The sequence below is a fragment of the Mustelus asterias genome, chromosome 14 (genome assembly GCF_964213995.1).
Source record: "Mustelus asterias chromosome 14, sMusAst1.hap1.1, whole genome shotgun sequence".
NCBI classification, from domain to species: domain Eukaryota; kingdom Metazoa; phylum Chordata; class Chondrichthyes; order Carcharhiniformes; family Triakidae; genus Mustelus; species Mustelus asterias.
This window is the reverse complement of record NC_135814.1, coordinates 39,953,740-39,969,906: the sequence shown is the minus strand read 5'-3', so window position 1 is coordinate 39,969,906 and position 16,167 is coordinate 39,953,740. Positions and strand designations below refer to the sequence as shown.

Sequence of the window (16,167 nt, the reverse complement as noted above, 5' to 3'; positions counted from 1 at the left end):
ATAGAGTGAACGTTCAAAGACTATTTCCTCGGGTGGATGGAGCTATTACAAGGGGGCATAACTATAGGGTTCATGGTGGGAGATATAGGAAGGATATCAGAGGTAGGTTCTTTACGCAGAGAATGGTTGGGGTGTGGAATGGACTACCTGCAGTGATAGTGGAGTCAGACACTTTAGGAACATTTAAGTGGTTATTGGATAGGCACATGGAGCACACCAGGATGATAGGGAGTGGGATAGCTTGATCTTGGTTTCAGATAAAGCTCAGCACAACATCGTGGGCCGAAGGGCCTGTTCTGTGCTGTACTGTTGTATGTTCTATGTTCTATAATTAAGCATAGTGGATAATTCATTTATCAATGCTGTGCTCAACAACCATGTTCATTGATTAGCTTGCCCCGGGTTGAGTTTTGCCATGGGCTTCAGGACCCGATGTTGGGGTGAAATGCAGGTCCTAACCCTACACTTGCTAGCAGCGGGACTGGGCTCTGTAATTTTATCACTGGCCGCCTTCCAGTTGGGGTCAGCAGGCAGTCTCCTGATGTTACTGTCAAACCAGTGGGCCAGTAGCTCTGAAGTCTTTGCGGTGTCACCAAGAGAGGTGGTTGTTGCTCAGGCAGGAGACCATAGGGCACCTCAAAATGGAGAAGCTCTTGGAGGTATTTAAAAAGTAAAAGTTAGGAAGCCGAGGGCAGTTGGCCCGCTGGATGGATGGGAAACATTTCTGGGGTTGTAGAGCGATTTGGCCCCACTTTTGGCCATAAAACGTCAGATTTCCATGCCTCACCTTCCACCCCAATCCAGGTTGCCATGTGGAAGCTGCTTTCAATGAAGCTGGTGGCTAAAGAGGCTAAAATGGAGATGGGCTGGGGGACAGAAGGGACATGTAAAATGGTGGCAGAAGGTGTTGGGAGGGGAATCTGATGTCTTCCTACAAGCGAGATATTAGAGCAGCAAGAACCTTACTAGCGCAGTCATCTAGCAAGTGCCAGATTTAGCCAGATAGGCGTCCAATTAAGAAATACTTTTCATCCTCACCAGTCAGGAGAAGCTACTACCATGTGGAAAAATCACCAGGTAAACCCTGGGGGCTTTCCAGAGGGTTTCCCGTGGGGGGGACGACATGTTGGCACAGTGGTTAGTGCTGCTGCCTCACAGCTCCAGGGACCTGGGTTCGATTCCGGCCTTGAGTGCCTGTCTGTGTGGAGTTTGCACATTCTCCCCATGTCTGTATAGGTTTCCTCCAGGTGCTCCGATTTCCTCCCACAGTCAAAGATGTGCAGGTTAGGTGGGTTGGCCATGCTAAATTGCCCCTTAGTGTCCCAAGATATGTAGGTTGATTAGTTTAGCCATGCTAAATGTATGGGGTTGCAGGGATAGGGCAGGGGAGAAGGCTTGGGTAAGATATTCTGTCAGAAGAGTCAGTGCAGACTCAATGAGCTGAATGGCCTCTTCTGGACTGTAGTGATTCTATGATTCCATGATCATCCCATATAGATGTTTGATGGCTAATTTGGAGGCAATGGCTACCATTGGGTCTGCTGACTCCAGCCTTGGAGAGCACACACATATCCTAGATCCCTAGGGCCTGTCTGCCTCGCATCACCAAGTTACATAACAGAGCACACCTTGTCTTAGAGGGCACATCACCAATTTCTCCCTGTCGCCTCAGCAGTGGCCAGCTCTATCGGTGGCACTGCCAAAGCTGCTGAGTGGACTACCATCCTCCAGTTGACAGTTGTCCTGGTGACAGCCTCTCCATTGGCTACCACTGGCAAAATACTGCCTGGGTCCTGCCGCCCATCCCCATTGAGTCAGGTCCCACTTTTGGTCCAGGCAGTGGGACTGCATAACTGTTGAGAAATGTTACTAAATTAATTGCTGACCAATGAAATTTAGTTAAATCCTATCATTTTTCCATGTCAGCTCCTTATTTTTCATTTTCCCAACATTCCAAATCAGTTTTGCAAATCATCATTTGGAGTAAAACTCTACCAATCCGGCAATTGATCTTTTTCTTTTGGTGTAAGCTCTCTCACTCTCTCGCTCACTTTGTTACTTAGATCCCCTGTTGATTGCAGGCCCATTTCTTGCTAGTGTGGGTGATTGACAAAGCTTGCCCTGCATTAATCACCTTGGTCTACACAACCTAGAGGAGAAATACCTCACTGCTGTGGGAAAATCAATTTTCCTTTCTAATGCTGCGAGTATAGAATACATAATTAATTTTGAATCCATCAGTCATTTCAGCACCAGCATAACTGACATAGTAAAGAGCAAAAGATTTCACCAGTGTTGCAGTTTGGTATTGTGCTGTTACTAAAGTGGCAGAAGTGTGTTAACATAACTGAGCTGTGGAACAATAGGGTGTGGTGAGTTCATGTCAAGGATTTCCCGCTTGGTGAAATGTTAGCAATTATACTCACTGCACCATTGCCATCCTTCCTCAGTCGTCACAGCAATCACTGAAGGAATAATAATCTGAACCTTGAGATTACATTTGGGAAAGGAGCAGTAGGAAGAAGTGACTATTGTTCTTGATGTACTTCATGAGATGTGCCAAGTCATGATCAGCGCAATATCATAGTTGATCTGGTATATTTGTTTGGAAAAGCTTTTTATTTATGGGGGACTTGGGATGGGGGCAAGGAGTGATGCAAATATTGCCCTATACTGTAGCAAAGATCATGTTTATAAATTTTATATCATATCTTTTTTTAAATTCATTTGTGAGACATGGGCGTCGCTGGCTGGCCAGCATTTATTGCCCATCCCTAGTTACCGAGGGCAGTTGAGAGCCAACCACATTGCTGTGACTCTGGAGTCACACATAGACCAGACCAGGTAAGGACGGCAGATCCCCTTCCCTAAAGGACATTAGTGCACCAGATGGGTTGTTCTGACAACTGACAATGGTAGATTCTTAATTTCAGATTTTTAAAAATTACATCCAAATTCCACCATCTGCCATGGTGGGATTCGAACCCGGGTCCCTAGAACATTAGCTGAGTTTCTGGATTGATAGTCTAATGACAGTACCGCTAGGCCATCGTCATATCCAGTATAATTGTAGATTTTAAGATTCTATGTTAATCAAGTAACAAAGAGAAATTGACACTTTCTATGTTTGTGATTTATATAAACGATCTGGAAGAAGGTGTAACTGGGGTGATCAGTAAGTTTGCGGACGACACAAAATTGGCAGGACTTGCAGATAGTGAGAGCATTGTCAGAAGCTACAGAAGGATATAGATAGGCTGGAAATTTGGGCAAAGAAATGGCAGATGGAGTTCAATCCTGATAAATGCGAAGTGATGCATTTTGGTAGAAATAATGTAGGGAGGAGCTATACGATAAATGGCAGAACCATAAAGGGTGTAGTTACGGTGAGGGACCTGGGTGTGCAAGTCCACAGATCCTTGAAGGTGACGTCACAGGTGGAGAAGGTGGTGAAGAAGGCATATGGCATGCTTGCCTTTATAGGACGGGCATAGAGTATAAAAGTTGGGGTCTGATGTTGCAGATGTATAGAACGTTGGTTCGGCCGCATTTGGAATACTGCGTCCAGTTCTGGTCGCCACACTACCAGAAGGACGTGGAGGCTTTGGAGAGAATACAGAGGAGGTTTACCAGGACGTTGCCTGGTATGGAGGGGCTTAGTTATGAGGAGAGATTGGGTAAACTGCGGTTGTTCTCCCTGGAAAGACGGAGGATGAGGGGAGACTTAATAGAGGTGTATAAAATTATGAAAGGCATAGATAGGGTGAACGGTGGGAAGCTTTTCCCCAGGTCGGTGGTGACGTTCACGAGGGGTCATAGGTTCAAGGTGAAGGGGGGGAGGTTTAACACAGATATCAGAAGGACATATTTTACACAGAGGGTGGTGGGGGCCTGGAATGCGCTGCCAGGCAAGGTGGTGGAGGCGGACACACTGGGAACGTTTAAGACTTATCTAGATAGCCATATGAACGGAGTGGGAATGGAGGGATACAAAAGAATGGTCTAGTTTTGGACCAGGGAGCGGCACGGGCTTGGAGGGCCGAAGGGCCCGTTCCTGTGCTGTATTGTTCTTTGTTATGTTTAGATCACACACAATTGCAAAATGTGGCACATTATTCAAACCATAGATTTGCAAACTCCACCTTGAAGGAATCTGTGAAGTCCTTTGATACAATAAGAAGTTTAACAACACCAGGTTAAAGTCCTTGTTGTTGTTAAAGGTTGTTGTTAAACTTCTTACTGTGTTTACCCCAGTCCAACGCCGGCATCTCCACATCAAGTCCTTTGATACCAGTTCCTCTGTGGCATGACCAACTGTATCATACAAGCAAAGTGCTTTTAAAAAAGTGTATTGTCTTCTTTTTGCATAGCTGTACTATTCTTTGGGAATTAGAATTGGGGATTTCCAATATTTTTCAGAAACTATACTGACTACTGACATAAATTTATTTGGTGACTCCTCCGAAAAGATTTGATTTCACTATCTCCGTTAAGTGCAAGTTCATGCATGGTATATTTCATTCATCCAATGCTCATTTCTTCTCCATGAAGCTGAGTACATGTATGAGAGTCCAGGTTTGTTGTTTTAACTCGTGATTATGGTTGGTTCATGTCGAATAACCTCTTCCATGAAGCTGAAACTCTACATCATTTTAAATAAATGGCATAGCCTGACTTCGAGGCCGTAATTTAATCTCCAGGTTCAGATGACTGGTAAAATCTATGAACTTTAGCCTCATGCTATACTCTTTGTTAACATTAGTGCTGTTCTCATTATATGCTGTTCTATTTATGAACTACAGCTCTTTAATTTCCATTCTGTTTATTACTCCTGAGGTAATAACAGAACTTCCTTAGTAAAGGTTGCACAATTCAAATCTCTTTGTGAAACTACAGAACAGTGTGCATTCCATGATGTTTGATATCCTTTCAAATTCTCTTTCCCTCCATGGCAAGGCATCTTTTAATATATTCGATTTTGCAACATGATCCACCTCTGCTTATTTCTGCACTAGGTTTACAGCTACAACTTATGTCCCATTTAAAGGCTATTTCCATGCCAGTGTGGATGTAATGTATATACTGGAAATGTGTGCAGGAAGGGAATTGGCAGGAAAAGTGGCCTCACAAGTCCAGCCTCTCATGCTGTCAAGTTAACCTCCCTACACTTTCATTTGCTTTAAACCCTTGAGTAACTGTGTGGTTTCCTACTAACTGAAAATACAAAGGAAGAAATCTTGGAAGATCTTTAGCACTGAGATGAACCAAAACCGCGAATCAAGAACTAACTGCTGTGAGAACGTTGTCGTCTTTTCCAAGATGGGAACTATAGACTATGCAGCTGGTTGTATAAGCTCAGGTAAGAATCCTGTTATTTAGTCATGGGCTTGCTCAGAATTTCTTTGTCTTTTATCTGTTGTCTCCGCTTGCAGTGAAAAGGCAGCCTCAACGATTTTACACCGAACAGGATTTAGCAGTCATTACAACCTGTAATGGGATACAGTACTAACTGGGAAATTATGTCATCAGTTTCAGGGTCGCTCTTGTGCTGCTTGTAAGGCTAGTCACAGGATGCATATAATTTTAGTTCTTTTAGTCAAATGGAGTCCAGAGTAATGAGAGGCAGGAATACGGATATTGATGAAGTGTTCCATACCAGTATGTTGTGCTTACTCATACTGCAAAGTGTTTTGGCTTGTTTGAACACTAAACTATTCTAACATAAGATTTCTATGAAGTCTTTTCGGAACTCCAAGATTGTAAGCTAATGTGAAAAGCAGATGTAACTTGTTTGAAATAGTCTGATTGAGTGCGAGGTTAACAGTTAGAACAAACTAACTGCAAGTATAATGGAAATGTGAACATGCACTAAAGACAGGCACATGGGATGCTAGACTGGCCAATTTACATGGTCCCAGGCCATGCAGTAAATGTCATTAAATGATTCAGTCCTGCAGCCAGCACCATTGCGACAATAACAAAAGCAAAATACCCCTGATGCTGGAATTCTGAAATAAATGAGGAAAACGCTGGAAATGCTCAGGTGATCAAGCAACTCTGTGGAAAGACAAACAGAGTCAATAGTTGGAATTTTCCGGTTGTTCTCACTGGCAGGACTTTCCAGTCCCGGCAACCCGTCCACCCTGCCGCAGGTTTCCCGGTGGTGGGAGGGTGTGTAAAACAGGAAACCCTGTTCACAGCAGTGGGACCAGAGGATCCCACCGCTGACCAGTGGTGGGCCACCTCTGCCACCGTAAAACACGCCCTGGGAGTGTGCGGAAAATCCCACCCAATGTTCAGATCTCTGACCTTTCGTTATATATAATATATATGATACTGGTACAACCAGCTCTGTGCATTGGGTGCAGATTTGGTTATGGGCAGCTCAAATAGCATTTATATGGAACCAGCATCTCTTAGAGAGGTATTGAGAGCATGCTTTGTAAGAAATCCAAACAGGACACCCAAGGTTCTCTGCCACACATTGGAGGCCCTGGAGGAGTCCATGGGAAGGACAGGGTGTGATCCTGGATTTCACAAAAAGAAAAGGGCATTCAGAAAGCCCTCCAGGCAGCATCTCTGCCACCATTCATGGAGGAGGTCAGTGTCAGAACTGTCAAGCCAAGGATTCTTGCTTTCTGCACACACTTCCATTAGCTCTCCTCACCCTGCTTCCCTTCAATTACTACATTACTCCTGCAAGTACTACATTATACTTTACACCCCCTCTTCCTCCACATACTCACACTTCCTACTCTCACTATTGTTGTAACTCTCACTTCTCCACACTTCATATTTTATGCACTGCATATGAACAATGTGACTACGCTGGACACATTCTTTGAACACTTTGAGAGTATCATCACACATTCTGCACTTTTCTGACAGGAGGTCACACTCAGCTCTAGACCACAGGAGGCTGCCACAGCAGAAGGCTGAACCTGCTGGCACACTCTCTCCTGGATGAGACCAAGTATAGTCTCCCTGAAAATCCACCATGGGTATGGCCACCAGCATATTGGCCCCTCTCCTCTCTTTTTCACCAACTGCTCCTGTTCCCGTCTGTCTTAATCAGAGAATCCCTACGGTGAAGAAAGAAGCCATTCGACCCATCGAGCCTGCACCATCAACAATCCCACCCAGGCCCTATCCCTGTAACCCCACATATTTACCCTGCTAATCTCTCTGACACTAAGGGACAATTTAGCATGGCCAATCAACCTAGCCCGCACATCTTTGGACTGTGGGAGGAAACCCATGCAGACATGGAGAGAACATACAAACTCTACACAGACAGTAGCCCAAGGCCGGAATTGAACCTGGGTCCCTGGCGCTGTGAGGCAACAGTGCTAACCACTGTGCTACCGTGTCTTCTTTTCCGTTTCCCCTTCTCATCCAGTCCAAAAGGCAGCCCTGCCAGAGCACTGATGGCTGCAGTAAGCTGTTTAGCAGGCAGCCAGAAACAATGCAGCACCCAGCAAAATGTCGTCTGCATCCAAAATGAAGTTCCTATAATGACTTCAACAAGGCCCATGAGGTTGGCCTCTTGGAGTATGAGCTTCTTGATTGAGGCAATGATTGCCTGCCCAAACATTTCAGTTTCGACCGGCAAAAAACAACCCACAAAATGCTCAAAGACTCACCAGTAGTTTCAGATGACAAGCCAGCAACTAAGCAATAAGTAGCATTTAAATAGGCTTCTTCCTGCCTGTTCGTGCCACAAAGTGCTGATTGCATTGATCACATGGTATGCCTGGCACTAGGGCAGAAAAGGGTCCTATAGCAAACATAGGAGGCTAATGTTCCATTCTATAGTTCTGGAAAGCGCCTTGAATATCTATGGAACAGCCCGATCCAATATTGCTGGCGGCGCACGCCTGACTCATAATCCCTGCCCACCAGATTGAGTGCCAGTTTTGCATCGTCAACTTTCTAGGCCTTTTTAAAAATAAATTTTAACTGGATCAACGCAGCTAGCAGCAGCTCATTTGAATGGAAGTTATGTTTCAAGTACAACGCAAAATACCATTTGTTGTTCTGTATTATTTGAGATAAATTATTTTCTGGAACATTCATTCTCTCCCTTATAGAATTGTACAGCATTGCTCACTTTCCTGTATTAAGATGTATTGATAATTATAGCAGGTGCTTAACCCAATGGCTTCAACTTATTTTATATCCGAGTCGATGTGATTGGTTTAACAGGTGTCAAAGGCATTTAGAGGGCAGCATGAGCCTGTCTGCCTTGCAAAATAGATATCCAGCCCGGGCAATTGACTAGATGCAGCATCTATAGGCCTCAACTCCTAAAAATAACTGGATTTATCCTCACAAGCGGCGAAAATAAAATCAGCTGTCACCATCAAGTCTGAGAGGAGGTAGAGGGAGGAGGTCGAGGCAGATTTGACTGGAGCTGGTCTCCAGTAAGGCTGCAATAAGAGGGATTTTTCACTTTTACTGGACATAAGGTAGAAACACTGCTGGTACAGGATTAAAAAGAAGTCTCTTCTACGTAACTTGTTGATTTACCGAAATCTTACCAACTGAGCATTTGCTGAATTAAAAGGTAATTTATTTTGCTGGGCTTGCGTTGTGTGGGGAGGGTAAAATTAGGGGTTTTAACCTAAAATATTTCCAATAACCAAGCAGATCCTGACTATGAAAATGTGTTAATTCATTTAACTGTTCAGTGAAATTGTCTTGTTGTGTGCTCAAATTGATACTACTTATATATTGAAAAATGCAAGCCTTTGTTTAACAAGTGGAGAACATTCCATTTCTGCTTCCCCCCCACGATGAATTATTGTGTGAGCAAGTAGAGAATGGCAACTGTCTTTCACCCTTCTGTGTACGCAGCAGTGCACACATAACGTGTTCATTTGGTCTTTTTACCCTATCCTTCAGGGCAATAACTGCAACAAAAAAATCTGTTTACGGCACCTTCAACAGAGTAAAATGTCGCAAGATTCTTGAGACATGTAGTCAGACAAAAAAAAGCCCTGTCAGTAGGCAGCCAGTTGAACATGTCACAGGGACTCAAATCAGCATCTTGCTGCTCTGTGCTGTGTTGGTGCATGAACTCAATGCATCTCTTACACTCTTTAATTTGGCATTCTTTTCCTTTCTCATTAATTCCTCATTGAGGCCCGAAAGGTTTACCACCCCTCCTGCCAGCGGGATCTTCTGTTCTCCCCAAAGTCAATGGAGTTTTGTATGGCTTGCTGCATTTAATGGCCCCTCCCCCACCACGAGAGTTCATAAAATTCCGCCTGTAGTCTAAACAATACTTTAGCTAAATCTATCGTTAAAGGACTTGAACCTATGGACCAAGAGCTGAAAAATAGGATTAGGCTGGTATGTTACTTGTCAATTGGCATCTACACGATGGACCGAATGGCCTCTTTCTGTGCTGCACATCTCGTTGAATCTACTATTCTAGTTAAGATGCATGCTCCTATACTCCTATGTAGACAAAGATTGTGATTGAAACAATTGCAAAGTTGCAACACAAATGTCAGCCTGGCCTTTTGGGGAAATGTATTTCTGTAAATAACACCAGATGTTGCAAAACACTGCAGATAAAAAGAAAACCATGGGGAACAATCTTAATCAGTCTTCTGCATGCCGTAGTTTCTTGCTCACATCACTTTTACATATAATATAAAAAAGATAATGGATACTCAGTTATTACTCAGTTATCCCGGCTCGGGTCACTGTCTGTGTGGAGTTTGCACATTCTCCTCGTGTCTGCGTGGGTTTCCTCCGGGTGCTCCGGTTTCCTCCCACAGTCCAAAGATGTGCGGGTTAGGTTGATTGGCCAGGTTAAAAAAAAAAAATTGCCCCTTAGAGTCCTGGGATGTGTGGGTTAGCGAGTAAATATGTGGGGGTAGGGCCTGGGTGGGATTGTGGTCGGTGCACTCTCGATGGGCCGAATGGCCTCCTTCTGCACTGTAGGGTTTCTATGATTTCTATGATTTCTATGATTACACTTGGAATAATGTTCATTATCTGTGTATCTATTATCAAGGAACTTTGACAGCAAAATAACATTAACAATTCACATCATTCTATGTAGGCTATGAAATAATGACAACCTTTCAAGAGAATGATTATGGTCGATTTAATGACAATTTAGTGTAAAACCAATTTGTATGAAGTTTGTATTTGTTTAGTTGAAATACCGATTTTAACTGTGGGATGACCGGTGAATATTGACTTGATGCTTGCTTTCTCAAGTTAATGATCCATTGTAAGATCTGTCAGGAAGTGACGCTGCCAGTAAGCATTAATTATCCAGGTCTTGCAATGATGTGGGTAATTGAAAAGCCGCTGATTAATAAGAAAAGAATGGCAAGGCTCACTTTTCTGTAATTTGATTTTCACAGGATCAGTTGATCAGACCATAAGACAGGCTGAAATATTTCAGGCCATCCAGGGCACTGTAATCACTTCATCTTCCTATATTAAACGAACCCTTGACTCCACACCCAATTTGTCATGAGATATCCTAAGTCTATCATTGACAGATGCACATTCTTGATAATAAAAGGTACATTTATTGTAGAACCATAGTTCTCCCGGTCAGTTTAAAAGTCCAGGAGTATTTTTGCTAGTGTGTTTAAAAATCATCTGACTGATATCGCACGAATGCGATCTCTACTTTTTAAAACAGTGAACAAAAATGACACCATTTATTTTAGGCGATTGCTGTGCAAGTGTCAGATCCAATAGCATTAACCTGATAGGTTTGTAACTGCGTGCTAGTTATAACTCAGAGAACAGAACATTACGATCCTCTGCCGGCGGTTTTACAGGCCTGGAGGCCCGTAAAATTCCTTGGATGGCCCTCTCACTGGGCCCCCAACCATCTCAACCTCTCTGCAATTTTCAGGTGGGACGGACCAGGCCTAGGCCGGCCTGCATGGCCTTGTCCCAATTGAGGCCCTAAAGTGGTGAATTATGACCACTTAAAAATTGCCAGGCTCGTGGGAGGAGTTCAGCCTGGAAAGGGGGGCAGCCTGGAATGTGAGCCTGCTCAGGTCTTGAGCAGTAAAGGGAGTGTGTTGGGTGGGATGGGGGGGGGGGGGGGGGGGGGGAGGGTGCAGCCTCCATTTAACATTGGGTGACCCTCCCCCCACAAGGTCTGACCCCAGCAGGTACTTCCTCCTCTCCTGGCTTCTCCACCAACACACCCACCCTCCTCTGCACACAGCCCCCCCCCCCCCCCCCCCAACCCCACCCTCCCCCCTTGTCTCGTCTTACCGTCCTGCCCCATTCAGGCCTCACCTCCCCACGCCACCCACAGATTCTCATTCTTCCCTGGTCCTTGTCCCCGAGACCTCTGGGCATTGCATGCAATCACAGTCTTGTCCACTGCAGCTCTGGCGCTGCTGGGACTGGAGAGTTGACAGCCAATCAGTCTGGCTGGCAGCTCTCTGAGGCAGCACTTTCTCCTGAGTGGTGGTTAAAGTCTCATCTCCAGTCAATTAATGGGGAAGCCAGGATTGGTGGTGACTCTTCAGATGGTAGGAAGGGAAATCCCACAATCCTAAAAATCATAAGAGTGATTCAAGGTTTTAAAATGGAACATACTGCGATCAGAGAAGAATTTTTGTTAACCTGCAAATCTCCAGTGTGTATTTGGAATAGCTATAATTTGAGAATTACTTTAAATTGTATAGCAGAGAATCAGTCAAAGAAGGTCTTCTGTTTTCATACCATGTTGGAAAGAATCATCAAAGTGCCTCTGCTAAATAGTTTCTTTTAGCTCAGAAACTATGGGTTAAATCTTACCAAAATATGGCACTGTTGATTCTGGCAAAAAAAAAGTGTGTATCTTTCTCTCCAGGTCTTACCGCACTCTGTCACAAAAAAAACGCTGTCAAGTAGAGGGGCAAGGCCTCAACACACCGGCCAAGCTGCACTGAGATCGGGGACCATGTTTAAAGGGTGCCTCAATTGTTATAATGTAACCAATGGTAACATGCTGTGAGGGTCAGCTGACCAGGTAGACAATGTAACCAATGGCAAAATGATATTGAGGTCAGCTGACCCGGTATAAATAGAAAGCAGATGGGAATTGTAGGGAGCTTGTATGGCCTAGGGTGTAGCCCCAAGTGTTGGAGTAATGAAGTTTCTTTATCAAACCTTTTTCTTTAATTTTACTTTCTGAAGTTAGTTCTTTTATTGCCTGCAACTGAAGTATTCCTACTGCCGGAAAAACATCAATCCGACCAAAAAGTACCTTCATTTCCCCAAAGACATCTCAAGGGCTTTCCTCCCACCCGCATCCCTCCTAATCAGAGCCGGCATTTACCATCCCAGCCCTGCCCCCTCCCAATCAGAGCTGGCATTCATCCTCTCACCCCACCCTCTCCCAATCAGAGCTGGCAAGCACCCCCAGTGATCAGAGCTGGCATTCACCCCGCAACCCCCCTGCCAATCAGAGCCAGCATTCATTCCCATGCACCAAACGGCCATCGCTGTCATCCCCAGCTCCCACATCTGCTCCCCCTCCACCACTACAAATAAATGAATCCCCTCCCCGCCATGAAGCTCCCACTGGAGTTCACCCCTGTCACTGCCCCCTGGCACAAGGCTGGCTCTGCCAGGGTGGCAGGGGCATGGTGCCAACCTGGCAATGCCAACCTGTGCCAAGGGGCAGTGCCAGGGGATAGTGCCAGGCCACTGCCAGGCCATGTCCCTCACTCCCCAGGACTATACTGACCTTTCCATCCCCAGTGGAATCCCCATGTCTGGGTTGTAAACTGTGCCAATGTGACATCAACGCTGTTTGAATATACAGGGGGGGGGAGGGTCCATATATGGCAAGGGGTCTCTTTAATAATATGTAAATGTATGGAGATACATTCAAATCAGGTCCACACCTGTTATGGCCGTGAATCTGATTACGTCACCAGCGAGGGGCAGCAAAAATCAGCAGTCGCGATCTTGCTCGCGAGATTCACAACTTAGGGTTTCGCCGGATCTTGCGCGCCCACCGCCATTTCCACTGCTGGCGAGCCTGGCCTCAAGGTCACCCCTTATGTTCGTTAATGGTGTCTCTGCACAAGCTTTAATAAACATTAAGTGTTGTGCAATTTTCAGTGCTTGCACTTATTTTTAAAATCATTTGATAACTTGTGTCCCAACCCGATCTCTTCAGTTGGCTTAAAATAAGGTAATTTACATGTTATTGACAGCTATTGACTGCCAAATTCCTTCAATTGAAACACAAAGGTAATATAACCTATACAAGTGACAACGGTTAAAAATAGAAACTACTTTCTGAGGTGTAAACAACATCTACGGCGAAAAAAAAAGGGATTTTGTTTCTCCTCATGAACTACCTACCAGCTGCTTTCTTTGAGCAAGACTTGGTCCAGTGTGGAAATTGTGATTGAGTAGTTTTCCAGACTGGCTTTCCCCCCTGTCCTCGCAGTGATGTACTGGTATTGGAAACCCAGTAGTCTGTGGTCTTGTGGCTAATTTAGATCCAGATTCTATCAATCAAAACTTGTTTCAAAGCTATTAATATGAATAAAATCTCTCGGTGTTAAGCTTCACCAGAGGAGTGTAAAGATAAACAAAACCATACTGCTTCAGTCATTATTTTCAAAAGTGAAAACTTACCATGACACAGTCAAGAAATAGTTAAATAAACAAATATAGGGGATTTCTGCTGCCCTGCCCAGTTCTGTTTTTTACATTCTTTGGAGATATCGCAACTGAAACAGAACCAACAAATTAATATTACTCTAACTGGCACTGTTCAGTAACAGAGTTCCAGGAACATGACCATTTTGTCCTGTTTATCAGACAACTTATATTCCATCATGATGAAAATGATTAGTTGCAGTTTTGAGGATTGCAAACCTGGCAGGGTATTGTGATACAGGAATGGTTCCATGTAGGATATCCTCTTGACTTTTCCTGGACAACTGTTTCTGCTTGGAATTCAGAAATTGTGTTTTGCTCCTCTATTCATGGTAACCTTCAGCATGCACAGCAGGCTGCCTGTGAGAGCATTTACACATCTTCAGAAGTTTCCAAATATCCCTACTGCTATTTATAGGATTGCATTTTCCATTGACCGGCAAGATGAGGGGATTGAAGGTGAATGATTGATTGCATTGGGTTCCACAAAATGATGTAAGGATGTCTCCTTGAAATAAGGTATTGAATGACTCATACGCAGCCTGCCATGTTTGCTGTTTAAGGATAATCTCCTCATGGAAATGCCATCCAAAACACTCTCATTCACTCACACACATAAATAGAAAAGTGTAGGATTATTACACACAGCATCCTGTAATATAATCATTCTTTAGTTTCTGTAAAATGACTTGAAATTTCCAATTCTATGTATGTTGATGGTGCACAATTCTGAGGCTGGCAAATGCACAAGTTTTTAGGGTTAGGATCAGATAAGTGGGCATTTAATTTTCAGCAAGCAACCATTTTTGCCATCCGCAGAACACATGGTAGAGGTGGGTCGTGTGTCCTTCTCCATCTGGTCAAAGGACTGGAGATTTATGTATAGCACTGAACCTGCTTGTAACCTGCTGCCATGAATGCTGCCTGAGTGCCCTCCCTGGAGAATGCTGTGAAGTGCCAAATTGAGAATCCTCCTCACATCCATCTAATGCACATAGAAATCAATTTAAACCACTACCAATACAATTGCCTACAGGATTAAAGTTAAAATCCAGATATTGTTGTTGAATTTGAGTTTATCAAATTCACCATGCCTCCACCATGGGTTGTCTTTGACTTCCTTTCATAATTCATCCTCACCCCTGTCTTGGTAAAGCTTAAATAACTGAAATTGAGTATGAAGCTTGATTTAAAAAAAAAAAAACTACATCTGATGTATGGAGCTACACTTCCTACACTGCCTACCTTCTGACACCCATTGTCAGGGACTAGATGAGATAGATATGGCATTATCTGGAGACAGTAAGAAGTCTCACAACACTAGCTTAAAGTCCAACAGGTTTATTTGGTAGCAAATACCATAAGCTTTCGGAGCGCTGCTCCTTCCCGAAGGAGCAGCGCTCCGAAAGCTTATGGTATTTGCTACCAAATAAACCTGTTGGACTTTACCCTGGTGTTGTGAGACTTCTTACTGTGTTCACCCCAGTCCAACGCCGGCATCTCCACATCATTATCTGGAGAGACAGCAGCCTGGTCCATGCCTCTCCTCAAAGTTAGGCGACTACACGTTGATCCAATGTTGGGTTTAATGCAGTTTGGGGAGCGTGTGAGAAACCTTGCCACCAGCAGAGACTCAAAATTTAGATTATGAGTCAGTCACCGTTTGGCTGTTTAAAAACATGTTTTCCTGGAATACACGCCAGGTAAACATGGTATAACATCAGAAAACTTTCAACTGTGCCTCCAAGATCAAATGGACAAGTCTGGAGGGAGTATTTTTGAAGTGTTTCACACCAGTCCTTGGGCTTGCTGGCCTCACTTGTACTTGAGAGTGTTGTGGTCAGCAACATGTCCAGTAGCAAATAGTTTGGTAGTGGAAAATCTGTGGGCTGTAGCAAAACAAAAAAATTCGAGCATAGTGATGGCATTCATTGTAGCACCTGCTAAGTGACAGGTTTCCGTGGTTTCTGTTCAGTAGATTTTTGACGTATGTGTCATTAAACAACAAGGCAGATAGAGAGAAATATCCAAGAATGATCACGATAAACTCTGTACAAAGCTACTAACACCATCTCTATTTATATAACTACTTTGGTCAGCCTTTCTGCACTAACATTTTCAAAATGACTTTTACAACATATATTTTGCATCGAGTCCCAACAATAGATACAAAAACATTTGGGGATGTATAAAATAATTTCCTAGCTACAGGAAGGTTGACAGATTGTATTAAATCTACTTCCATGTTGCTATTTTTTCCATTATTAGGGTCTCCTCCCAGCCCCAGCACATTACAATAATGGCAGGCCATTTTTCGTTTCAACTTGAATGCACAGTAGGTCCCAGTGCCTGCTCTTTCTTGATATCATAACCTTCCATGCTTGGTTGCTTCGAGGTATCTTTGTTGCGTCTTGCAAAACATGCACAGAATGAGAGCCGTTAGACATTTAACCCCAAAGACAACTCAATTATTCTCAAGGAACTTGTATAATTAGAAGAAAATGAGTCACC

At 43.9% G+C, this 16,167-nt stretch overlaps 1 protein-coding gene across 3 annotated transcripts in view; it reads left to right on the top strand.

Moving 5' to 3' along the window:
* The window catches only part of xirp2b (xin actin binding repeat containing 2b), a 201,238-nt gene that overhangs the window by 128,076 nt on the left and 56,995 nt on the right, over positions 1 to 16,167 (top strand). Inside the window, exon 1 of one of the 3 annotated variants that reach the window (XM_078228212.1) lies at positions 8,346 to 8,566. The exons of 1 other annotated variant lie outside the window; for it this stretch is intronic. The gene's annotated coding sequence lies outside the window, so the exon portion shown is untranslated. Of the gene's footprint in view, positions 1 to 8,345; positions 8,567 to 16,167 lie in introns of those variants that run through there. One more of the 3 variants, XM_078228211.1, reaches the window with a different exon arrangement.